Here is an 11,320-nt window from a genome sequence, read left to right as displayed (position 1 = left end):
TTTGAGTTGGAGTCTCACTCTGTCGCCCAGACTGGAGTGCAGTGGCCACTCTCGGCCACCGCAACCTCGACCTGCTGGGCTCCGGCGATCCTTCTGCCTCAGCCTTCCAAGTAGCTGGAACTACAGGTACATGCTACCACACCTGGCTAGTTTTTTGATTTATTGTAGAGATGAGGTCTCACCACGTTGCCCAGGCGGGTCTCGAACTCACGGGCTCAGGCAATCCACAAAATGCAATTTCTAATTATCAAGATTTTTGTGCCTATCCCCTGCCAGGTGTAAGGAAAGGATGCGGAGAAAGATCTTGGTCAGGGAAGAGTGAAAAAGGAGAGGCGAGATGGAGGGACCTCATACGTGGCAGCCCCTCTGTGGGCTGGACCAATGACCATGAGCACCTTCACCCTCCCTCTCCATTCGTGCTCCTGACGTCCTTCCTTCAGGACAGGCACTGTCACCCCGGTTCACAGAAAATAGGGGCTCTGGGATATGAATCAAGGGGAAGACAGGAGCCTCGAGTTCTCATCGGTCACTTTTTTTCTTTTTAGTTATAGTCTCACTCTGTCGTCCAGGCTGGAGGGCAGTGGCATGGTCACAGCCACCGCTGCCTCGACCTGCTGGGCTCAGGCAATCCTTTCGCTTCAGTCTTCCAAGTAGCTGGAACTACAGGCATGTGCCACCACACCTGACTAATTTTTTTTTTTTTTATTGTAGAGATGAGGTCTCGCCAAGTTGCCCAGGCGGGTCTCAAATCCCCGGGCTCAGGCAATCCTCTCATCTCAGCCTCCTAAAGTGCTGGGATTATAGGCGTGAGCCACCATGCCTAGCCCCCGGTCACTCTTGATGTCATTTTGAGGTCTGGATGCTCATCCCCTCTTGGGGGCCTCAGTTTCCCCAAAGGAGTTGAGTAAATGAAGGTGAGGTTGATTTGATCACTGGGTCCATCTCTGACTTTTTTTTTTTTTTGAGTTGGAGTCTCACTCTCCTCACCCAGGCTGGAGTGCAGTGGCATACTCCCAGTCACCGCAGCCTCTACCATGCCCAGCTAGTTTTTGTGACTTATAGAGACGAGGCCTCACCAAGTTGCCCAGGCTGGTCTCAAACCCCCGGGCTCAGGCAATCCTCTCGCCTTGGCCTCCCAAAGTGCTGGGATTACAGGCTGAGCCACTGCACCCGGCCCATCTCTGACATTTTATGGTATTTTAGAATTATCTGAATGGGAGACTTTTGGCTGGCCCTCACCTGGCAAAATTCACCCAAGGCTGATTTGTAAATTAGTAAATAGATGAGAGAGAGACAGAGAGAGACAGAGATTGACAGAGAGACAGAGAGGGTTCACATTTGAGGGGGCTGCCACATATTCTGTAATACTTGTGTCCACAGCTTGCAGTCTTGAGGAAACTAGGAAACCTAATTAATTATGGAATTATGGAGCGCAGTTTGTGCTAATACAGAATCGGGGCTGAGGGAGTTAGGTGTCTCGGGGGATATTTATAACAAGCTGCGGCAGTCTGGTGAGTCACTGTTCTACTCTCCGAGAAGACACACCTGCCTCCCAGAAGGGGAGGCAGTCGCTCTCCGGTCAGGCTTCTCTTCCCGGGCAGAACTGGAGGCACACACACTGTTGGGCAATCCTCCCTACTCCTCCCTACTTCTCTCGGCTCCCCTGGGACACCGCTCATGACACCTCCTTCCCATTTCAGCTGAATTTCCCAACCGCCTCCCACTTCCCAGACTGAGGCTGTGCTGTCCGCTGATGATGGTACAGACGAGTTGTACCCTGGGAACATGTCATTCCAGAGAGATTCCTTCTGGGAAGGTTTCCTACGGTCAAGCTAGGTAGCCGGGTTCTTGCCAGCCTCTGTCCAGGGCCAATTCTTCCTCAACGCAGGCAAAGACTGGAGAGGGGAAGGGGCCAAATGTTTGCTGAGCACCTTCTCTGTCCATTTATCTATCTATCTATGATCTATTATCTATTTTCTTTCTTTTTTTTTTTTTTCGAGTTGGAGTCTCACTCTGTCGCCCAGACTTGAGTGCAGTGGCCGCTCCCGGCCACCGCAGCCTCGACCTGCTGGGCTCCAGCGATCCTTCCACCTCAGCCTTCCAAGTAGCTGGAAATACAGGCGCGCACTACCACGCCCGGCTAATTTTTGATTTATTGTAGAGATGAGGTCTTGCTGCCCAGGTGGATCTCGAACCCGCGGGCTCAGGCAATTCACTCACCTCAGCCTCCCAAAGGTGCGGGATTACAGGCTGAGCCACCGAGCCCCGCTTTATCTATTTTCTTGAGTTGAAGTCTCACTCTGTTGCCCAGGCTGGAGTGCCATGGCATGCTCACAGCCATGGCCATCTCGACCTGCTGGGCTCAGGCAATCCTTTCGCCTCTGCCTTCCAAGTAGCTGGAACTACAGATGTGCGCCACCACACCTGGCTAATTTTTTGATTTATTGTAGAGACGAGGTCTCGCCAAGTTGTCCAATCTGGTCTCAAAGACCTGTCTCAGGCAACCCTCTCACCTCTGCCCCCTCAAAGTGCTGGAATTACAGGTGTGAGTCATCACATCTGGCTATTTTTTTTTTTAACTTTTTGAATTGGGATCCCACTTTGTTGCCCAGGCTAGAGTGCAGTGACATGATCACAGTTTGCTACAGCCTTGAACTCCTGGACTCAGGGGAGCCTTCTGCCTCAACCTCCTGAAAAACTGGGACTACAAATCCGCACCATCACACCTGTTAATTTTATTTTACTTTATTTTATTTTATTTTTTTTGAGTTGGAGTCTCACTCTGTCGCCCAGACTGGAGTGCAGTGGCCGCTCCCGGCCACCGCAGCCTCGACCTGCTGGGCTCTGGCGGATCTTCCGCCTCAGCCTTCCAAGTAGCTGGAATTACAGGCATGCGCTACCACGCCCGGCTGATTTTTTGATTTATTGTAGAGATGAGGTCTCGCCGCCCAGGCAGGTCTCGAACCTGTGGGCTCAGGCAATCCACTCATCTCAGTCTCCCAAAGCCACAGGATTACAGGCTAAGCCACCGAGCCCAGCTTAATTTAATTTTATTTTTTTAGTGGGAATCTCACTCTGTCACTCAGGCTGGAGTGCAGTGGCACATTCACAGCCACCACAGCTTCAACCAGGTGAACTAAGGTGATCCTTCTGCCTCAACCTTCCAAGTAGCTGGAGCTACAGGTGTGCCCCACCATGCCTAGTTAAATTTTTTGATTTATTGTAGAGAAAAGGTTGACCAAGTTGCTCAGGCTGCTCTCAAACCCCTGGGCTCAGGCAATACTCTCACCTCTGACTCTGCCTCCCAAAGTACTGGGATTACAGGTGTGAGTCACAATGCCCAGCCACACCCGGTTAATTTTTAAAATTTTTTTATAGAGATGAGGTCTCACTATGTTGCCTTGGTTGGTCTTGAACTCCTGGGCTCAGGCAATCGTCCCACCCCAGGCTTCCAAAGTGCTGGGATTACAGGCATGAATCCCAGCACCTGGCTCTCTGTGCCTTTAGACAGGACACTTGGCATCCTTTAGACTACTAAAGTGTCACAATAAGCTGTGGGTTCTATCATCCATGTTTTACGGACAGGCAAACTGAGGCTCAGGGGTAATCAGCTAGATGGGAATAAACAGCTAGAATGTGTCAGAACCAGGGTTCTAACTCAGGCCTGCCTAACACCAAAGCTCTTGTTTTTATTGTTATTCCTATTTTTATTCATGTATTATTTTCTTTGAGCCAGAATCTCACTCTGTTGCCCAGGCTGGAGTGCAGTGGCACAATCATGACCACTGCAGTCTCGACCTGCTGGACTCAGGTGATCCTTCTGCCTTAGGCTTCCAAGTAGCTGGAACCACAGGCACATGCCACCACGCCCAGCTAATTTTTTTATTTATTGTAGAGATGAGGTCTCACCAAGTTATCCAGGCTGATCTTGAACCCCTGGGCTCAGGCAGTCCTCTTCCCTCCACCTCCCGAAGTGCTGAGATTACAGGCATGAGCCACTATGCCTTGCCTTGGTTTTTTTTTTTTTTTTTTTTTTTTTTTTGAGTTAAGAAAGATTTATTAAAGAGAAGATACATTGTGAAGGGCACAATAGGCAGGACAACAGCAAGAGTGTCTACTGTCTGCTGCTGTTTTGTTTTGTTTTTAAGATTATCCCACTCAAGCCTGTAATCCCAGCACTTTGGGAGGCCAAGGCAAGAGGATTGCCTGAGCCCAGGGGTTCGAAACCAGCCTGGGCAACTTAGTGAGACCTCATCTCTACAATGAATCAAAAAAATTATCCGGGCATGGTAGTCCATTCCTGTAGTTCCAGCTACTTGGAAGGCTAAAGTGGAAGGATCACTTGAGCCCAGCAGGTCAATGCTGGGGTGACTGTGAATGTGTCACCTCACTCCAGCCTGGGCAAGAGTGAGACTCTGATTCAAAAAAAGAAATTCCAAGCTATGGGACTACTGCTACAAAATACATGACACACACACATATACTCAATCCTCTAAATATTGACATGAGGGCAAAGTCAAACGAAGAAAGACATATCTCCCAACTAATAGAAGGAAAATTTGTAGCAAAAACAACTCCAAAACAAGCCAAAAAACCCAATAAATCAGAAAAAAAGTGGAGAAAAAGGAGAGAAAAGGGAACACAGAACAGATGGAACCAATAGAAACTGCAGAGTCGATTTAATCCCATATATATTTATAATTACATTAAATATAAATGGAATAAATGCTTCCATTAAAAGATAAAGATTGTCAGAATGGATAAAGGACAAATTCCATCTTTCTGGGGTTTACAAGAGATACATTCACTGCATTAGGATACAGAAAGGTGGAGGGCAGAACCAAGGTAGGCACCAGGTGTTTCTGAGACTGCAGAATGCTCTCTCTTCCAGATCTAAGCCCTCCAACTTGTTCCTTCCTTGCCAGGGCTTCAGTCATCCTCCATGAGCTCTGGCCCAGCAGTGTGGTTCAATGGAGGGCACTCATCTAATAGATGTGAAATGAATCAACTGTGTGACCCTGGACTTGCTTGGGCAACCTGAGCCTCGCTGTCCTCCTCTGTAAAATTGAACAAAAATCCACACCTCACAGGGCTGCTCTAAGAATCAGAGACCCCAAAACACACAAAAAACAACAACAACAAAAAATTAGAGACATGATCATGGCATCGGGCACATAGAAATTTCTTTCTTTCTTTCTTTTTCGCTTATATTATTGTAATCTTACACATGCTTATGTCACAAATAAGGCTCTATGGGTTGTCCCTGACAGTCTGAATAGGAAAACTTTTTCCATGTGTGTTTTTGGTGGGAGTGGGGTGTGTGTGAGGTGAGGCTGTTCTTCCTCCCAGGCTGGGAATTCAAGTAGGACTAGGGGGATGGGTGTCTCCAGAATGCCCTCTTCCTGTTTATTTGCAAGTCTGACAAATCCGTCGCTCCTGACAAATCCGTCGCTCTCTGTCTTTGATTAGGTCATGCTCCTGCCCAGACCCTAACCTTGGCGGCTTCCTACAGCCCATGTGTCAAGGTCTCCCCTGTCTCAAAGGTCTCTGATGGCATGCTTTCTGCCCCCTCCTTCCGCATGTGGACTTGCCGCTGCAGGCAAACAGCGCTCAACCCTTCCCCCGCATCGCCCTCTGAGCTTGGCAGGGTCTCCCCGCCAACGGCTACCCCTCCTCCAAGTTCACAGTCCCTCAGCTGCAGTTCTGAGATCCAAATGCTCTAAAAATGCAGACTTTTCCCCCCATAAATTTGATATAAACTCATTTGGCCACAAACCTGACCTGAGGGGGCTTGAGGTTATTTGAAATCTTTATTATGTCTCTTCCTGCACATACGTTTTGCTGCAAGAATTTGCTGTGTTTCATCAAAGGTACTGCCCAGACCCTGCTGAGGTATTATGTGGCGTCAGCACACACATCATTGTGTGACCTTTGAGAGGCTGGGGAGCCTGCCTTAACGACAGCCTGAGGGCCCGCCCTGTGCAGACGCCTTCTGTTTCCTTCATCCTATTCACCGCCCTGTAAGGTGGGCATTGCCACTCCACTCCACAGATGAGGATAGTGGATACCAAGATGATGCAGCTGGAAAGTGGCTGAGCCATGTTCTGAGTCCCAGCTCGTCCCCCCTCCCGTTTTGTATCAAGTTCCTCTCCTTCCCTCGGGAGCTAACCCTCTATCCCCTTAAAGCTCTTGGGACTTCTGTATAAAAGAATGCCTAATTTCACTCCCTCTTTTTTTTTTTTTTTTTTTTTTTGAGTTGGAGTCTCAGTCATCCAGAATCAAGTGCCATGGCATGCTCACAGTCACCCCAGCATCAACCCACTGGGCTCTGGTGATCCTTCCGCCTCAGCCTTCCAAGTAGCTGGAACTCCAGGCACGTCCTACCACGTCCAGCTAGTTTTTTTATTTTATTGTAGAGATGAGGTCTCGCCAAATTGCCCAGGCTGTTCTCAAACTCATGGGCTCAGACAATCCTCTCACCTCAGCCTCTCAAAGTGCTGGGATTACAGGCTTGAGCCACTGCGCCCATCCTTTTTTTTTTTTTAACAGACAGGATCTCGCTCTGTCGCCCAGGCTGGAGTGCGGTGGTATGATCATAGCTCACTGAAGCCTCCACCTGCTGGTCCCAAGTGACCCTCCCACCTCAGCATCAGTAGCTAGGACTACAGGCATGTGTCACCACACCCAGCTAATTTTTTAACTTTTGTAGAGACTATGCCTCACTATGTTGCCCTGGCTGGTCTTAAACTCCTGGCCTTAAATCGATTCTCCTGCTTTGGTCTCCCAAATTGCTGGGACTACAGGTATGAGCCACTGCGTCCAGCCTCGTTCATTTAATAATATTTAATTGAAGGCTCTAGAGTATACATAAAATCTTAAGATGCCAATCCTCATTTAATAGCTCTGCGTCTGATATTCTGCTTCCCTCAAACCCCAGGCATTGCTGGACCCTACTTTGAGGAGTAAGGGGTAAGGGCACAAGCGGGAATACAGAGTTGCATTCGACTCTGCTTTTGCTGCCATCACTCACGTGTATCAGAGTGTCATGTGTATTTGATCCCAAGGTGAGTGCTATTATTATCCTCGTTTGACAGGCAAGGAAACAGGCACAGAGAGGTTAAGTAACTTGTCCAGGGTCACGTAACTCAGTGGTGGCAGAACCCAGCAAGCCTGGCTCCAGAATCCACACTGTCAACTACTACACAAAACACACGTGGGAGGAGGGAGCTTGTCAGAGCAGCCTGGTGACGCAATCGCCCCCGGCGTGACCGGCAATGCCAGAGCACCCAGGGGAAGGCTGGGTTCCTTTTCAAGCACATAGTGAATTTTCAGCACAACTAGAACACTCCCCTTTGAGCCCACAAACCGGTTTTGTTTTGTTTTTTTTAATCAGAGTCTCACTTTGTCACCCAGGCTGGAGTGCAGTGGCACGCTCAACCGTGACTCAGGTGATTCTTTTTTTTTGAGTTGGAGTCTCACTCTGTTGCCCAGGATGGAGTGCAGTAGCATGCTCACAGCCACCCCAGCGTCAACCTGCTGGGCTCTAGCGATCCTTCTGCCTCAGCCCTTCCAAGTAGCCAGTACTACAGGCACACACTACCACACCCGGCTACTCAGGTGATTCTTTAGTCTCGGCCTCCAGAGTAGCTGGGACTACAGGCGTGCACCACCACTCCTGGCTGATTTTTTGATTTTTCGTAGAGACGAGGTCTTGCCAAGTTGCCCAGGCTGGTCATGAACCCCTGCACTTAGGTAATCTTCTCTCCTCCTCTTCCAAAGTGCGAAAATTACAGACATGAGCCACCATGCCCAGCTCCAGTTTTCTTTAGAAGCTCTTTCTAAAATGGAGTGTACATCTTTCTACTGTATATAATTCTTTTTCTCTTCTTTTTGAGTCGAGGTCTCACTCTGTTGCCCAGGCTAGAGTGTAGTGGCACAATCACAGCTCACTGCTACCTTGACCTCTTGAGCTTAGGCACTCCTGCCTCAGCCTCCCAAGTAGCTGGGACTACAGGCAAACACCACCACACCTGGTTAATATATATATTTTTGAGTCGGAGTCTCACTCTGTCACCCAGGCTGGAGGGCGGTAGCATGCTCTTGGCCACCACAGCCTCAACCTGCTGGGCTCAGGCAATCCTTCCACCTCAGCCTTCCAAGTAACTGGAACTACAGGCACACGCCTCCATGCCTGGCTAATTTTCTTTTTTACATTTATTTACTGTAGAGATGAGGTCTCACCAAGTTGCCCAGGCTGATCTCAAACCCGCGGGCTCAGGCAATCCTCTCGCCTCGGACTCCCAAAGTGCTGGGATTATAGACATGAGCCACCATGCCCAGCCTGACTAATTTTTTAAATTTTTGTAGTGACGAAGTCTCACAATGTTGCCCAGGCTGATCTTGAACTCCAGGGTTCAAGCAATCCTCTCACCTTGGTCTCCCAAAGTGCTGGGATTACAGGCATGCACCACCATGCCCAGCTTACAATTTAACATTTTATTGATGACTCAAGGCCTCTATTAATGGTTACCGATGTTTGTAACTATTGTGAGACCTTCATTCTCGAACCATCCGCTTGCAGGTTTTCATCGCTGCTTCTCTGCATTTCTCTAGTGAACTGTGGACTGAAAAACCAAGTACCTGAGTGCCTTAGAATGATGTGTAAAGTAAGGGTTTCTGGGTACAGAGTGAGGGTAAAGCAGTTTATTTCTGACACTCATGCTTTAGCTTTTGTGCACAGAAGTTTTGAAATCCCTTTTGGTTGCTTATTTACATCTTTTTGTTTATTTTCTGGTTCATGGCTATGATTTTGTGAGTTGAGGGAACTGAAAAAGCAACTATTATATCTGTGATTTTCTTTCTTTTTTTTTTTTTTTTTTGAGTTGGAGTCTCACTCCTTTGCTCAGGCTGGCATGTAGTGGCACGCACGCTCACAGCCACCTCAGCGTCAAACTTCTGGGATCCGGCAATCCTTCTGCCTCAGCCTTCCGAGTAGCCGGAACTACAAGTGCACGCTACCACGCCCGGTTATTTTAAAATTTTTATTGTAGAGACGAGTTCTCGCCAAGTTGCCTGGGTTGGTCTTGAACCCACGGGCTCAGGCAATCCACTCGCCTCGGCTTCCCAAAGTGCTGGGGTTACAGGCTGAGCCACTGAGTCCTGCCATATCTGTGATTTTCAAGCTGGGATGTGATCAGGCTCCCAGGGGAGCTTTTCAAACCTGCAGAGGGTCCTGATCCATACTCTGAGCTGGGATGTGCATTTTGCAAAACTACAATTGGAACCACCAGCACTTATCAAGCACCTACTGTATGCTCCCAAGTACTGGGCAGGACCGACAGAAAAACCTATGATGCCAGTCCTCAAGCATTCATTACAATGTTGAGTCAGTAGACAAGATGAGATACATGAAGCAGACTAAGGCCAGTCCTTCGAACAGAGAAGGCTGGTGACAGTGGTACCGCAGCACAATAAGGACAACTTCTGAGAGGGAAGGGATGGCTACTCGGTGTAATGCAAACAGCCTGGATGTGAGGTCAGCAAACCTGGCTCTGAGTTTCTGCTCCCTAAACTGCCAGTGTACCCATAACCTCCCTGAACATCAGTGTCTTTGTCTATAAAGCGGGGCTAAGAGTTGTTGTGATGAGAGAAGGCCTGGGAAAGCATGATGCAAACTGTAAAGTGCTGTCCATACATGTGCAGTGAGAGTCCTGCAGGCTGCAGGGAGCACAGACCTCCGGTTACCTCCAGTGTTGAGGTTTTGTTGTAAAGCTGAACAGGGACGGTAGGAGCCAAGGAGAGGCCTCAGCCGACAGAGAGCAGCCCTCCTGGAGGGCTGGAACCTCTTTCTAGAGTTCTTGGAAACTCAGGCCAGTGCTAGACACAAAGTCTCTCCAACTATTATTTTCTGCAACCTCCTGGTTTTCAACCCATGGCTCCTGCCCACTGTCTTCTCTTTGTATATCCCTTGCCTCCATTCCCCTGTAAGGTCCTCTGGTTTCCAAGCACTCCCACGAGAGTCTGACTGGCCTGGTAAGTCACTGTCCAATAAAGAAGGTCACCACTGCGCAACCTTAATGCTAGGCTATCCCTCCCACATACGCAGCCTGTAGATAGCTGCCTTTGCATCAGGCCAAACTTTGGCCTGGGCAGTTGTGGCCAGGGTGGGGGCTCTTATACCCCAGCAACACTAGACAGCGCCCGTGGAGGCCAAGGGTACAGCTCCCTCTCGGTGAGGGCCGTGCAGAACGCTTGTCCATCGCAGAATGTGAGCTGTTTTTACAGAGGGAAAACAGTACTAACGCAGTTAATCTGCCCAGCAAACAGCACCTGCCTGTCACGTCTCACATGCCACTCAGGAAGGGCCAGCTGCAGGCCACGTTGTGCAATACTAGAAGGTGGGGTTACCCTCGGTCTCCATGCTCTTCGGGTTTCCCTGGTGGATGGCACTCTCTTCCCACTGCCCTGCTGCCCCCAGACACTGGCTTTCCTGTGTGTGCTTCCCGATCCCATGACTAAAACCTGCTCTCAGCATTTCTATAGAGGATGCTCATTGCAGCATTGAACACAGTAGCGAAAGATTAGACCAGCTTACGTGTCCAGCAGTGCGGGGAGTGGTTCCCTATAACTGGGTCTCTATCTATGACTGTATGTGTACCAAGGGACTTCAAAACGCTTGTAGAAAAATAAACTCAAAAGATAAACATAAAAAAACATAAGCTTTCTTTCTCAACATAAGCTCCAAGTTCAAGACACTTTTGTAAGTGATGATACTGGCCATTCAGTTCATCCCAAAAGAACTGAGAGCTCTGGGAACTTAACCATGTCAACACAGTCTTTTTTGTGTTACTAACTGAAGAAAAATGAGTACCCTTTACTGATTTTTTTAAGATTAGGAAAAAAGAAGCCATTAGGAGCCAAATCAGGACTGTAAGGTGGAGTGATGAGACGATGAGATGATGAGAGGAGTGAGCAGGAGCATTGTCAAGGTGGTGGAGGAGTCTCTGGTGAAGCTTTTCAGGGTGTTTTTCTGCTAGAGTCTTGGCTAATATTCTCAAAACACTTTCATAATAAGCAGATGTTATTGTTCTTTGGCCTTCCAGAGTCAGCAAATGCCTTGAGCAACCCCCAAAAAACCTATTGCCATAACTTTTGCTCTTGACCTGTCTGCTTTTGCTTTGAAGGGACCGCCTCACCTCTTGGTAGCCATTACTTTGATTGTGCTTTATCTTCAGGATTGTACTGCTGGGCCATGTTTCACCTCCTCTTACAATCCTCCAAAGAAATGCTTCAGAAGTGCTTGATCCCACTTATTTAAAAT

The sequence above is a fragment of the Carlito syrichta genome, unplaced genomic scaffold (genome assembly GCF_000164805.1).
Source record: "Carlito syrichta isolate Samal-C Ts95f unplaced genomic scaffold, Tarsius_syrichta-2.0.1 Scaffold308199, whole genome shotgun sequence".
Taxonomy (NCBI): Eukaryota; Metazoa; Chordata; class Mammalia; order Primates; family Tarsiidae; genus Carlito; species Carlito syrichta.
Note: the sequence above shows the minus strand (reverse complement) of the source record.